At 45.0% G+C, this 16,014-nt stretch overlaps 1 long non-coding RNA gene across 1 annotated transcript; it reads right to left on the bottom strand.

Annotated features, from left to right (window-relative positions):
* Positions 1 to 214: 214 nt before the first annotated feature.
* On the bottom strand, positions 215 to 1,804 carry LOC121589655. Its single transcript, XR_006004331.1, has 2 exons — positions 1,091 to 1,804; positions 215 to 990 (listed from the first exon to the last, which is right to left on the bottom strand). It is a non-coding gene; the product is annotated as an uncharacterized LOC121589655 (long non-coding RNA).
* Between the last annotated feature and the right edge of the window lie 14,210 nt (positions 1,805 to 16,014).

Here is a 16,014-nt window from a genome sequence, read left to right on the forward strand (position 1 = left end):
GCGGAAGGAATCCCGGAATACACGGGAATTTACACATCACCGGCAATGGCACGTGATAAATATCCGGAATCGGACATTATTATTTTTCTATTTGTACTGTGTCTGCGTGCTGGGTTGCAGTAGGTGCGAGGGAGTGGGGAGGAAGGGGGAAATACCGAACCAGCTCATTCCATCCCTCGTCCCTGTTGTGTTTTTTTTTGCCGACTGGTTTGTGTTTATTTTATTTTTATTTTTGTGCCACTGTGCTACAGCCCTGCTTTCCACTCGATAGCCTGGTGATCCCTCGGCAGCGGTCAAGCGAACTTGACGAAGGAAGCAAAACAAGGAAGGAAATTCCGGACCATTTGCAGCGAAGCGTCGTAGCGAATCTTATTGCCGTGGCCGAGTCCGTGGCGATTGAAAGAGGAGCATCAAATACAGGGCAAAGCGGAGGCAGAGAGAGAGAGAGAGAAAGATAGAGAGAGAGAGAGAGAGAGAGAGAGAGAGAGAGATATATGACAGCGGTGGATACGGATTCGGTATCGATTGCCTATCGAACGAGGAGAAGGAATGAAGCAACCGTCGACCGCACGTGCCCACACGTCCTTGCTGCAGTTGAAGTGGGGGCGTGACAGAAGGGGCAGGAGTGAAATCTAATTAAGGCTACGGATTAAATACAAATCAGTTCCCGGTGCGAGTGGGGTGAGCCAACCAGCAAGCCAGCAGCAGCCAACAATGAACAACAGCAACAAGAAAAAACCCTCAGTTGACATAGGAAACTTTAACCTGCCAAAAGCAATAAGATTACAGGGCGTATTAGCTATTATGATGTAACTAAATATTCCACTAAAACCAGCATCATTCGCCATCCCCGCGCACTGTTTTGTCCGTTCCGGTGGATCGTTCCCGGTTCAATGTACGATTACCGAAGGCTGCACGTTGCTGCGATGGGTTTTGCTTGCTGGGGTGAGTGAGTCCACCTCACGGCCGCGATGCGCAGGACACACTTTGCTGCAACATTGGACAAGAAGAAGCTCATCAGTTGGAATTGAGTGGATGATGATCGTTTCAATTAGTTTTGGTTGCACCAGCACCAGTGCCCGCTACCTACCCGATTTCCGTCCGATTGGTTTAGTGGTGTCAGATGTACTTCGGTTCGATGTGTGTGTGTGTTTGTTGGATAATGTGATTCGTTGGGATTTTATTGCAAATAGCAAGTCCGACGCCTCTGATGTGGGGTTGTTTCGTTGCCACTAGCTCCGCTATCCTACAACGGAGTGATAGTTTTGTTACCGGCACTTCCAGCCGATCAATTTGTTCAAACATTGGAGAGATTTCAACCTTCACAGCACAAACTTCAGAAAATCTCAGAAATAGACAAGTTCTTCAAAAATTTTCCGACACCGCTGGGTGTGATCACGCCGGTAGCCTTCATTGCAGGGTGCGGTCACGATCACTTTCGGCGAGTGTTTCCTGACCGGATCGCTGGTGCTTGTTTCCTCCGCCGGACACACAATGGTTGGCTTCGGGCAGAGGCTTTTGCACGATCCGTTCACTTGAACCCACTCGCAGCACGCGTACTGCCACTCGCACCCTTCGCCCGCTTCCATCACTAATGCTTGGGAAGTGATACAGCTTAGCCATAGAACGCAGACCGCTAAGAAAGCCACCTTCTTGCTGCGACACAAACCACTAGCTGTCATCGTTGGGGATGCAACCCCCGGTGGGTTGCCGAACGATTGAATTTAATGAAGATCAGCAACAAAAGTGAGGCATCCCCCGTTCGGGCGTCAGTGATCGCGGAACTGTAATCGTACACTGGCAAACGGTGAAGCGAACCAGGGCAAACACGCTTTGAATGATGCACTGCAAGCGGTAAATCCCCGCACCAGCACCAGAGATAAGAGAGGAGCAAGGTCAGCGCTGTTTAGACGAGCTGTTTTGGCACGCTACCCAAACAGTGGTGACTGTTTACCTATTTTTTTTCTTGATATGATAGTGCGATTGTACCAGAAATGTGTGTGTTTTGCAAAGGTGAACTGTAACTAATTTCAATAGCATGAAATAATGACAAAATGCTCGATTGCGTAAAAAGCGCTATAGAACGTCAATCGTGTGTGTAAGCAAACGAGGAACTGAAAGGTTCAGTCGAGAGTCAGTATAAATAATGATCCACTGTTTTGTATTTTCCACACCTAATTGGCCGTTTCATTGAGCCGTATTGGATTGAATTTGGTACAAATAAGCATGTATCTCAAAATCGTTTTGTAAATAGTATTTCTGTTGTTTTTTGACTCAGGCATAGAACATAGAGGGTCGCTATAATCCTCCGCTCATCAAACGGCTAAACCGGCAACTATTGTTTGACTTAAAACAAGAAGACGAAATAGGAAATTAGAATGAAGCTATACGCGCCTCAAAAAGCATCAAAATGCTATGATCCCAACAAGAAAGCGGATGGATTTGATAAGACTGATTAATTTGTCCCAGCGCCTGGGCCGTGCAAATCCTATCTTGAGCAATGCTCCCGACAGCTCCAAAGCGACCCATTTCCTTGAGTAAGAAATGCGTTTGCGAAGCGATTTGAATGATTGATTAATTTGTATACTTGCAAAACCGGCCGCTGGCGCTATCGTGTATATGCCCGTCCTCACGGGCACCGACACTATGCGCTCAGGACGCTCCACATCGCTAGCTTCTTCGGTCGGTTGGCTGAACATAGATAGAACTGTTTGTTTTCTTGCACACTTTGCCGGATGGTCGATGCCGTTGGTGCCCTCAGCCGTTGTGCGCCCGGGAACGATCGGCCGCCCGACCGACCCGACGGTAATCGGGCCTTTGCCCCCGGGTGTGTTAAATTTTACTGCCACGGAGCTATTGATATTTGCGACCGTGATTGGACTGGAATATCCATTAGCAGCCGTCGCCTCTATTCGATTGCGATTGCGGTGCTTTGCTCGGTGTTTGCTCTAGCTTTAATCGATGCAGTGCGATGCAAACGAAACACCAGCACACATGTGGTGAGTGTCACCTTTGGCTTAATCCTTATCTAGCCTCCAGCAGCATCAGCAGCAGTGGCAGCCCAAGCAAGCGTTTGTTTTGCAATTGTCAATTGGCACAACAAAACGCATGCCATTTCTTTAGATTGGTAACTTTTTCAATTACCATTTGGGTGCTGGGTAGCGCTCAAGACCGTACAGTCAGGAGCGGATGGTGACACAAGTCGCTAGTGCAAAGCCATTCGCCTTGAGCATCGTTTCGGGGTGCCATCGAGAGCCGTGTCGTGTTGTACGGAGCAGGATCATTTAGCAGGAAATGTATCGGATCGGTAGTTCTGTATCGGGCTGTATCTAGGATAAGCATTTAGAGAGAGAGAAAGAGTTTGTGTGTGTGAGAGAGATAGAGAGCGATAGTGCGAGATGGAACGAGAAAGCATACTGTTGTGACGTTTTTCTCGACGTACGAAATAATACAACCAATAAAATTTTCAATCAATTTGATGCGAATGAAAGGTTATTGATTTTGAATTCCACTGGTTTTGCCTCCGTGTTCTCTTTTGCTATCTGGGAGTATTCCAGCAGGCTTTGTTCGTTTTCATCCTCAGTTGAGACTTGGGTGAGAAACAGTGATCTATGAAACTATCATTACATTCCGGACGCACATTATACAAATCAATTTTTGTATTAAAATAATTCTCATTAAGAGAGTTGTGCGAGCCTAGAATCGATGCTTTCACTAGATGCAATAGATTAGTTTAGAGTAAAATAAACACATTAGAATAATCTTTGCAAACGGAATTGTTCTAGCAGATCTTCGTGTTAACTCAGCCTTGTAAATTAAACGTGCATAAGACTTTGTAGTATTTTCAGAAAAAAATGTATTTACATTCCCAACTCGAAATCGGAATTGGACAGGATGCACATCTGAACACCAATCAATATTTTTAAGCACAAAAATCACCTGAATTGACAACCGATCAAATACTTTCACACAATGCTTTAGCGATGACAGGTTGTCAAAGACCGAGAAAAATAATTCCTAGGAATCATTCTGATCTTTCGTTCGCACCCGTTGTGGCACAGTCTGCTAGAAAGTGAAGCTATAGCGCGGTCTAAGGTCTAATTGTAAGCCCCATTACACTAAAGCTCGGTCTCGTTTATCGCTGTCACTGTGGTCAAACGCTGTTACTGTACGGCGAATGACAGGTTTTGATTTATGGTACACTCTGTTCATTACTCTTCCGTTTAAACCTGTCAGGACGTTGGCCACAATTCTACACACACACACACACACACACACACACACACACACACACACACACACACACACACACACACACACACACACACACACACACACACACACACACACACACACACACACACACACACACACACACACACACACACACACACGTACACCTTTCTTCACACGCACAGAACGATCATTTCCGTTCTGGGGGCCACTGCCGAATTCATTGAATAACTATTTTGGAATATCAGGTTTCCTGTTGGCATGGTTTTCGATGCGCCGGATAAGTTACGCTGTGTAAGCGGGACGGTATTGGTCTGAAAATAATTTCTGACGAATAATCGTTGTTCATTTTATTTATGCTGTACAACATAAGCAACGTAACAATGTGCAATAATTGAACGGTTGCAAAAAGTTAACCATTTTCTGGGGAGTTATTCATGTAGGGTAAAATTGAGCTTTGCGGAACAGTATCCATTTGTGAAAGGTAATTCGAAATTTTTAATATTATTCAATTCTGGGAAACAGTTATGTTTTTATAAAAATACAGAAAAAAGACACGCTAGTAAATCACAAAAAAAATGTTTGTCGAAACGATGAACGCATGTGTATTTTCCGAATTAATTGGTGTAAAATGATACCCCAACAGGTTCTGCCAGCATCGAAATACTTTGTTCAGTATTTTGCAGCTTATTTTGGTAACGATCTACCTCCATTTTTACTGTGAAATTTGTAAATTGCTGCAAATGTAGTTCTAGCAAATGGTGTTAAATTATCAATAAAAAATAATAAATTATGCATCCATTTGCTGCACGCATTAGTCGAACTGTTGATGTGCATTTTGACCATTCGACGGTCTAGCAAAGTCCTGCCGTGCAACCCGGCTAACCCGGGATGGTTTGTGGTCCAGTCCCATTTCACATGCGGCAGGTGAGTGATGAAATTCCGCAAATGATTTCTGTCTCATCAGGACAAAGCCAAATCCACCCCTCTCCCCTTTCACCGCTCCCCATTTCGTGTTGGAGCAATGAGGAGGGGTTTTGGTGGGACTGGCTGATTGACAAACAGCACCGCAGCGTTATTCTTTCGATCGTCGACCAGTGATTTAGCACGATGCCACTTTCACACCTTCCGCACTGCACGAAACTGCCGGTACTGTAACTGATTGACTGGTATGAACTACGCCTCCCACCCGCCTGCCCCTTCAACTGCTTCGCCCCGCATTTGTCTGGTCGGGCGGGCGGGCAGCAGCCTTCAGTTCCGGTCGATAAAATGTGGCATCGTTGTTATATTATGTGTGCCGGACTCCGTTTTGTGGCCTGACACGACTCAACGGCACTACGGGCTGCACAAACCACAGACCGGAAAGGTGAAACAATATAAATTGCAACCATGCCACGGCAAACCCGTTCCGTACGTGTCATAAAACACGGGACTAGGGCCGTTTGGCTCCCGTTCGGTGTTTGGAGCAAGTGCCGGAATGCAGTCACGTTCTGGACACCGAGCGTTTGTGTGTGTATGTTTGGGAACGTATGTGTGATCGATTACTGCCCACGGGAAGTTGTGAAATGCTAGCGTTGAAATGTCAATGATGAAATCTACACCGGGTGGGATTTGTGTTGATTGTAACATAATTTATAGAAGGAACAAAAAAAAACAGCCAGCAGTCCTTAAAGTATATTAAAGTGAATGTAAAAATGACCTTAAAAAGTGTTCAAGCGTTAAATTACCATCACCGGAATCACACACACACACACACACACCACACACACACACACACACACACACACACACACACACACACACTGCACCCCAAATCAATCGATACTGGGTGTGGAAGAAAGGTGTAGTGTCAAATGCACAAAAGGTGTATATATATCGAGCATATATCCCTTCAAACTTTCATCCCAAGAGTCTGCCGTGGATGTGTTAAGCTATTGTAAACGGTTTTTGTAGGGGAGTAAAAAAAAAACAACCTTTCACCGATTTTTCTTCACACCATCTTTCACAGCTCGCACAATCGCTTGCAGAAGGCAGTATCTGTGGGATGCTGTGGGATTTTGCTTTCATTCGACTGCCCTCGTCACAGCTTTGACGCGAGCTCCGGACACCCTGGTTTTAGCTTCACTTGAAACCGTACCGTACGCGAATCCTCTCTCTCTATCGGTCGTTAGAATGTTTATGCACCCCACGAACCTTTCACCGAGCCCACGAAAGGGAACGTTCTACTTCAGAACGGGAATTCATTCCAAGGGCATGGGCAGCAAAACAAAAAAAAAAACAAGAACCGGCACACGACCCTAAACAGCTTCGTGATAAAAATGTTAAAACACAATCTCGCATTCTCTCGCCCGGCGAGGCCGGCTCGGTGCGACGAGAGATCGCGCTGCAAATCAATGTCAGCGGTGTAAAGGGAAAATTAATCAAATGAACACGCGGTTCTGAATTTCAATGAAACGAAACGATCGTGTAGTTTCGGTGTTCTTCCGTTGCTTTTTTTCTCTCTCCCGCTCCCCTCACGCGTTTCGGTTTGTTGGTTCATTCAATTGCCGAAACATTACCACACGGCCGCTCGGCACGTCAGTCGTTGGCAGAACCGCGGGCTGCTTGCCTACATTATCGCCTTGCCGATTTTTACCGCTGCCAAACAGGGTCCCTGCGACAAGGGACAGGCGAAGAAGGAAGGGAACAACAATGAAAATGAAAGAAAAAAAAATCATTTCATTTGTCATGAATGTATGCTGGACCCGGAGGGAGGGAGGGCAATAATGGCCGGGTAAATTAAAAATGGTTACATTATGGTGGTACAATTCATCGCACATTCATTTGGTACGGCCCTGTTGATCGATGGCATGAAATCGAATCGATCAAATGTCACGGATGTCATTTCGCTTAACATTTATGTTGCCATGGACAGTTGTGTGTGTTTGTGTGTGCAATTTTTAAAGAGTTTTAATGAAATATGACAAAACGGATACAGAACACAGCGGATGTAGTTCTACTGGGATGAATGTGGAAGCTGACAATCGAATCAGCGCTATCGTTAGATTATTAGTTTAAGATTATGTAGAATTAAGTAGGTATATGATTATAAATAATTTACAAAAAAATAGATTTTCTTTCTCGATGATTGATTCTCAATTCTTGCTGAATTATTTTTTTCAATTTGAAGAACAAATAAAACCAAATCCAATTGAAAACGACTGGTCATTTATTATTTGAATTTCCACCGCACCGTAGCGGTGCAAGCGTTGTACTAAATAGAGCCTACTTTCAGGGGCAGTGTACTAAAACTAATCACATTGCTAGGAAACAAACATTTCTCTTGCTTAGTGTTCATTGTCTTTAGTTTCTGTTATTTATTTCTGTTTTTATTGCAAAAAATAAAACATTCTAAAAATTTTATTAACACATTATAGGTTCTTGATGAACTAAAATATGTTCTATTGCTTAGTTTCATTTTTACAAACATTGTAGGCGTATATTTACAAACTCATGGTATTTGCTTCCACGTATTACATTTTTTCTTGAATTTTTGCATCATTGTAAATTATGTTTTTGCTTGTATTGTTTATATAATATATGACGCGTTATTGAAAATACAAGTAAGTATGAGACAAAAACATCACCTTAAACCAAAAGATCGGGATGAGACACGAGATAAGAAAGGAATTTCGTTCAAATCTGCCTTAGTGCACGATTGTCCTTTTTGAAATAGAGTAATGTTTAAGTAATATGATATGTAATATGATTGTTTTTAATTACGTCGTTGCTGTATTTCATTACCAACCCCCAAAAATCATTACTTAAAACTATTGTGTGTGGTGCAAAATTAAGTCAGCTGTACAGTACACCTGTTAGAATTTACAAGGACGTTACGCACGCCGCTTTTATAGCCTTACACAGTGAATTAATTTGCAAAACAACAGCGGCAGCCGAAAGACTTTGTTGGCTTAAGAAAATCGGCTCTACACCCCATGGCCATGCAGTGTTTACCTTGAGTACCGTTTCGGGGCTGCATTTGTTTTGCCTGATTGGAAGACTTTTCCCCCGGTACACCTAAGCCACCACTGTTGCCTCCAATATGATATGCTCTCGGTACACGGCACTCTCGATAAGCCGCAGCCGAGATGCCAGCAACGGCAAGCGTATAGTAGTGTTTTTGCTGTGAAGACAACCACCCCGTCATGCCTCTTCAATCCCGGCCCCGAAGCAATCGTTTGCAAAAACCAGAAACCGATCGAGCGTAAGTAACCCTCCCGGCATTAAATCCTTCCCAGTGTGCGAACGAGATTTGACGCTCCGGGCGCTCCGATGGGCTCTGCGTCTGATAGGTTAAATTAAAATGCTGTTCCATTGCCACTCGCGTCATCCTCGCGGGGTGGGGAAGAAAAGTTTGGTCGATTGAAATTATCGTCCCCATCGTAGTGATGGGAGTGACGGTGACATCAAAGCCCGTTTCTGTGCCGTGTGTCTGTATACATCTGTGTGCACACGGCCCGGAGAAGCACCTGCAGCATCTCGTGACATAACTTAATTTCCCAGTGCCGCACCTTGGTGGGTGTCGTTTTGATACGGACTGCTTGGAACCTTGGCTCAGTCCCTTTTGTGCGGGCAACGGTACCCTGCGAGGATCGAGCAACACGCCAGCCAGCGTCACCTCTTGTCACCCATGATAAATCAGTGCTCAGCGTTAGAGTGGAAAAGCGTAGCGTATTATTGGGCCAAAATTAAAATATCACCCAGGCAGCACGGTACCCCGTCGCCTCAGGGCTCGACGCAGCAAGGACCGTGTTTTGCCACTCCGTACGGGGAACCGTACGCACAAGGGAAGCAAATGCTGTCCATGCAACACCATCACTGAACCGAAGGGATATTAGATGGCATTGAAGGTGGCTCATCCGTGGTGAATATTGTACGAAACATGCATCAAATAATTGTCAATGGTAATAGCATGAGTGATTGTCGTGATAAATAATGCGTTCCAGTTGGTTAAAAGGACAGGAAAAACAGAGCATTAGGGTGTTGCACAGGTACGGTGAAGGAAGGGAAAGGACCAAAGGAGGGGAGAAATATTAGATACACAACACAGCCGAAAGGGACAGGGAGCGGAAGGATGCAAAAACGAAGGGCAGGCAAATCCTACATCATCCTTTGTCAACCGAGAGAAGGGAAGCACAAAAAAAAAAAAAATGCCCCGAATTCAACCCCAGGCTGCATTTATTCTGCACCTTCTCACCTTGCCCCTGTAAAAAGTGCCCTGTGTCACCGTAGTATTGAGGGCAGCTTTACGAACCACGCCTAGACCGGCTGCTATCGTGGTGTGCATGGTGCACGATAAGGGATGTTGTAACCCCTGGAATAACAAATCCTGCACGCACTGACGCTACATCCACCCACTGACCCCTATAAGCGCCAGGAGCTCGCTTTCTAGACGATGCTGCAACCGAACGCCGATAGAAATACTACTCCTGACTCAAACAAACATATACAAATGAACATTTGGAGCACATTGTAAGCAACAATTGTGCGTGTTCGTGCGTGCGTTTGTGTGCCGAGACTAACGAACAAACACTCTTGCTGTAGGCCGCGTGTTGGTGATACATATGTTTTCTCCCTTTTCCCTCCTTTCCTTCCGAGATGTTTTCCCCGTCGCCGTTACCCGTGTTGCGCGGGAATACCAGCATATGCCGGCACCTTTCCGGTGTGACACGCAAAGTGTCGATGCGTGAAATGCGTTGTGATTCGCCTGCGTTCTCCCCTTGCTTCGCAGCCTGAAACTGAAGCGTCTGAAGATTGTGTTCTTCCCTACTGTATGCAGGGACGTAGGTGAGGTGCAGGATCCAAACTATCGAACAGTCGGTCGGTAAATAGTAATTTAAAACCCCTTGCATATAAACTCCCGCTTTGTGATGAATTAGCGAGGGAAGGATGCAAACAATGAAATGGATCTCCGGTCGGGCATAATCGGGGAACTCGAACTGGAGTCGGTTTTTGGACGGGATTGTCGATTTGTTTCGAGAATGTTTTCGAGAGCTCAGGTAGCGAGGGTTGCGAGGGAGACACAAAGGATTACATTGCACTGTGTTTGTTCCTCTGTCTCTCAGTCTCTCTCTTTTTCTCTTTTACACTCTTTCTCCGTGTACGGATGTAATGTTGCATGAAGCGAGATAAATTGATGGTAAGCGGGTGGACCTACCCAATGGTAGGTAGATAGGCAGACACATTTCGAGGTACGAGGATGATAAAGGATTAGCGACGATGTCTCGTGTTTGTTGGAAGGATTACGAGCCAACCGGCAGGGAGATTGTTTGTCCCTGTGACACGGGTTTTGCGATGAAATTAATGTAATTAAATAATGCCTGTGTGGGAAGCGCTGCTGCTGCTGTTTCAGCGCTGCGGTGCTGAGTGGAAATCAATTTCAAGTCAAGTGAAGACGGGCCCGCAAAGCGTACTGTAAAGGACAGTTGTGTAATGGTGAATGGAAATCGAATGGAGGTTGGTTTTTTTTTGTGATCACCATCCACAACAAAACCGTAGTCTTCGGAAAAAGTATAACTTTTAAAAAGAACATTAGAGTTTTACGGTATTATAGCGGTGCTGTAGGTTACATTGCTGTAGGTTACATATATTATACACTACAGGTATTACAGGTCACAAAGCATTTGTATTTACTTTTTTTTAGCAAACTTTACCAGTCGAATATTGTTTATCTCAATGATAAGATATTGTCTGAAGTGAAAATTAACTAGCATTAGCCGAGCATATTACTTCCGCATACAATGATGACTTAAAACATAACTTGTACTGTTAAGATGAAAATAAAATAGATATAATTGAAAATATAACATTTTAATATGCCAAATATGTGAGTTTCAGTGTAGTGCAAAAAATCGTAATCTAATTTGAGGTGTAACTAATGTCTTTGGAAATTAGTAAATTGGACTAGTTTTTCTACCACAAAAAAACAAGCAAACTATACAGTTTTTAGTGTGTTTGTAATGTAATACGTAAATTCCTGCAAGAGTGAAAAAAATCGACTTACAGACAATAGGTGCGTTAGAATCCACAATTGATGTTTTAGAGCTAAAATTTAGCGACAACGACTGTATTATAAATGTGTGACTGTCCTGTACTAATTACCGACACTACCCAGTAACGCTACCGTTCGCAGAACACGGAGTTGCCAATATAATGCATGATTTAACCAGTTAAATTAATTACAATGTGACGAAACGCAAGAGCAAACATGAGTTCTGTGCAATGTCAATTAACTGTCGATCAACATTAATTACATTATCATATTATTTATTGGATACAAACGGTAGTGCATCCGATGATGTCGTTATTATTACTTGATATTTAATTGCAAAACAATCAACTCCCTATACTTCCAGTTGATACTATTTTCGCACGAATTGATTCGATTCTGGGTAGTGCAATATTGCACAGCATTGTTTCGTTTAGTTGCCTGTTTATTGATGAAATATGCGCGACGCAAGTACTGCCAGCCTGTACTAAGCGCAGCACAATCGAGCCTGAGTGGGCCACTTATTGACGTTTCGCTTATTCCCGGGAGAGTTTAAACAATCGTACGCGTCTGGCGGGCGATTGTATACAAGCGGCTTTTCCCTTTCCCCAACCGCACCGCAAATCGGTGTCGGTGGTTGACTTAATAATTTTCTAATTAAGATTTCATGCCAGTTTAACGTTCAATAAACCTGGCAGTTTGTTGCAGGAATCGTTCCCTTATCATGGGACACGTGCTCAGCGTGCACTGTCTCCTCTTTCCATTTCTGCTGAATCGATCCTGTTTACCAATTTGTTGGTGTAACAAGAATCTCCCCAAACGGAAGGGATAGAAAGGATCACCCTCCCGAAAACTTCCATTTGCAAGCGTAAGCACAGTTCCCGACACGCCGGTGAAAACGTCGCTTGACGGTATATACTACATGGGGTTGAATGAGAACGTTTTGCCTGGTTCGGTAGAAGGGTGGTGTCTCAATGTGTAGCTTGAAGGTAAAGCAAAGTTGAAAAACAAGACAAAGGCGGATATAACTGACTCGCCCGGTTGTTCTTTCTTCTTCACTGGAAGAACTGGTTGAAGGTCTCCGCCCGTACGTTGGAGGTGTGCAAAAACGCGTTTCCATTGCTACATGTCAAAGCAAACGGCATGATAATAATAACAATAAAAGAACTGCGCAGAACACCCCCTTCCCTTTACCCCTTCGAATGGGCAGTTGGCAGATTTTTGCACGGCATAGCCAAAAATTTCTAATTATACTAAATATTTTAATTAAAATTATAACGCTCTCTCACGTATGCAAATTATGAAACGGCACACGGGCAGCAATACGAGGAAAGTTTCGGTACGATCTTGCATCACACCAAAGCCGTGGAAGCGCTGACCGGTAATAGTGGATCTGAACCGAACCGTCCGCTAGGGTTGCGTTGGGGAACCGAAATTCCTTCCCATTGCCAGTCGACGAAACTTTGCCCGACCTGCGTCATCGTTTCCCAGGAACCGTTTTCAAGTGCGGGCCAAGTGTTCGGGCAGCAATTAATAAGAACACACTTTTCGGCCGATGCTTCGCTTTTGCGGGACCTTTTCGGGGGGCTCTCATAAACACAATCCTTTCATTGTGCGCGCCCGCGTACCAAGTGAGGGTTGGGTGCACCGTTTGCGAGTGGGATTCGTTAGGCCAAAGTTCGAATCATACGCCTCACGTTGGATTCCACTTTTGGCTTGTGAGGTGAAAAGCATAAAGGACAAGATAGTTTGGCATTAGTGCCATGTGCATACGGAGGTGAAGTCGGAAAGTTGAAGCTGAAGTTAAACGCCGCATAACTGTCTGGATTGTGAAGGGAGGTGCAGTTTGCAAGACGAACAACTCAGCAATAGTTATTTAATTTTTTCATCTCGTATTCAAATTGAAATTATTAAGTGTTATCCTTGGCATTTATCACTGTCAATGTGAGGCTTCAAGCTGCATGTAATGGTATGAAAGCCTCGAAGGAAGACTCTAACAAGCACTCTCCAATACATTACCCTTTTAAAGAGTGGTTTTAAAAGATAATCCCAAAAATACTCATCACCCGTTCGTCTAGCAAGTGGAAGTACGTTATTATTGTCATCACTATTCGGCATACTCGGCAACAGAAGCACTCACGAGCAGTACTGATTGTATCGCTAGAACATGACATGACAACATTTAGTCCCGCTGTGTGCATCAGAGCAAAGCTAGAGCCATAATAAATAAATAAATAAAATACATGCTTGAATCTGGGCAATCCGGGAGGGAGAGTGTTAAAATTAGCGTATTCGTTTCCGTTTTTTTCCCAAAAATCCCGACGTCATTTGCTATTCCGTGTGCCATAAATCCTTACCGGGCGGGCCCAGCACGGGCAGCGCGAGACCACGCTCACAAATGCACGTAGAATTGAAGGATTCCTGGGGCAATGTTTTTTTTTCTTCATCCCGCTAGTCAAATCGCTCCGGAACCTCCCCGGGAACATGTGTGTGTGTGTGTGTGTGACCCGGGGTGGTTACCTTACGACTGGTAGGAGGTACAATGGAAAAGATGCTGGTTGTTTGGTTTCAGAATGGGAGGGAGGTTTGGGGACGACCAAATCTCGACTTCTTTGCCTATCGTCGCGTCGGTTCAATGCCGAGCGAATCGGTCCGGAACGCGGCATTGTAATACCCTTCGCATACCGTGCGTAATGCGCTGTGTAAGAAGAGAATAAAACGTTGTATTTTTGATCTTGTGCGCGCGCGTGTGTGCGTGTGTGTGTGTGTACTGCTTTTCTTTTGCTATTTATTTTTGCTTTCATTTTCCATCGCCCCGTAGTGCTCCCGCTTGATGTACCAACAAAGGTTGACTGTTTGGTATTTGGGGCGGGAAAGTCTCTCTTTCTCCTCTCTCTCTCTCTTTCCATTTTCCTCCCTCTCTGTAATGCGCTTTCCGATCCAGAAAGCAACGACGGTTTGTGTATCACAACAAGAACCATGACGGTCCTGCTGAAGGACAAGGAGTGTGCGAGTTTGTTGCTAGGAGACCAGGTTGCACCAGCACCAGGCAGGGACGGCAGCAGATCTGACTGGAGCGTTGTACAGCAGTGCCGGAGATATTGAGCATGGTTTGTTATTTAGAGCATATTGACCGTGGATGATGTGTAGTGTGGTGGGTGGTATGTGTTCATTATCCGAGCGCCCTCGGGCCCCTGCAAACACAACTGTTCCACTGTGGGGTGATAGGGAGCAAAGCATTAATGCGATATCTTCACAATAGCTGAATGGGTAAGATTCGGTATGTAACGCTCATACAAACACCGCACCATCGTTCACATATTTACCGCAAGGGTAATATAGATTTTGTGCACACAAAAAAAAATCGAAAGCACTACTACCGAATCACTGCAGAAGTTAATTTCATTTTGAGTTTTAAATTCAACAATCGATGGCACGCGCTTGTTACGGCGTTTGTTTGCCGGCATACACAGGCAAACACGGCTGCAGCTACCTCTCACCGCTTCTCCCTCGCACATTTCCATTTATGCTGAGGATCGCTAACATTGCCCACTCCCCCCTTCTGCACAATGCTGACGCCAGTTTTCAGGTTTCAAATGTGCATAAATCAACATCATCAGGCTCGTCAAGCGTGGAAAAGGGCGCAACCCGAAGGAACAGTGTAAGAACATTCTTGGGTGGCTTAACGACGACCGGAACACACTCCCCATCGTCGGTCGTTATAGCCATCAGCAGCCAACGAGCAGCCGACCCGCAGAAGCGGTCGGAAGGGGCGTAGAATGCCGGTACTCGAGTGTGCGAGTGTGAATCATCGCCGGTGGCTGGCTGTGGATGCTGCGGAGCATCGGAGCTGCATCACTCGTCCATAAATTACATCAGATTTCTTGTTTACATTACTTTACTGGCCTCTTTGTATCATCGCCAGCCATTACATTGCTTCCAGCAGGCTGCACAGCTAGTGCAGTGCAGTGGCAGAGTGGCATGTGGGCAAGGTATGTAGTGGCAAACGACTACTACAACCCGAACAAACGCCGTCCTTGTATGTGTGTGTGTGTGTGTGTACGGACGCATTGCTATGGTTCGTCTATTCTTGCGCCTTGTATTGCTTCCGGGAAACGGAAACCGGAACCAGATGAACGGATGAGTAAACACACAAAACCCTCTCGGTGGGTGCCGTATGCGTGAGTGTGAGTGTGCGGCTGGAGTGGTACGTGCAGACAGGCCAACATCGTAAGGATAGTTGCGTTCGTTACGCTTTACACAGGGGAGCGTTGTGGGGCCTTTATAGGGATGGCCGGTGTGGAATAAAAATACATTGGAAAAGTACAGCACAGCGACAAACAGCAGCGTAGGCCACGTAAATGAGGAAAGATAAATAAAGATGGTAGAAAGCTTCCCGACCCCCACCACCCTTTCGCAGGCAGGTGAAGGGGGTGGGCAAAGTTTGCAATGTTGTTTAGTCAGAGCAAATCGATGCGTTTGGGCAAGGTTAAGGGGGTTCGGATTGTGTGCAGGTTAATGCATAGGGCGGTTAGCAGAAGGGTTGGCAAGGCTGGTACAGATCAATAGCAAGATATACCTGTTGGTTACCATTCGTTGATGAAAGGATGGTAAGCTAACATAGGATAGAAACTGAATGTGGAAGTTTTTATTATGTTTGTTCAGTGTACGATTGCAGGGATGTGGTTTTTGTAGCATATCTAATCAAGCAAACCATCATTAAAAGGGTGTTTTTATCTTTAATGAGTTGTACA

The sequence above is a fragment of the Anopheles merus genome, chromosome 2R (assembly GCF_017562075.2).
Source record: "Anopheles merus strain MAF chromosome 2R, AmerM5.1, whole genome shotgun sequence".
Lineage (NCBI taxonomy): Eukaryota > Metazoa > Arthropoda > Insecta > Diptera > Culicidae > Anopheles > Anopheles merus.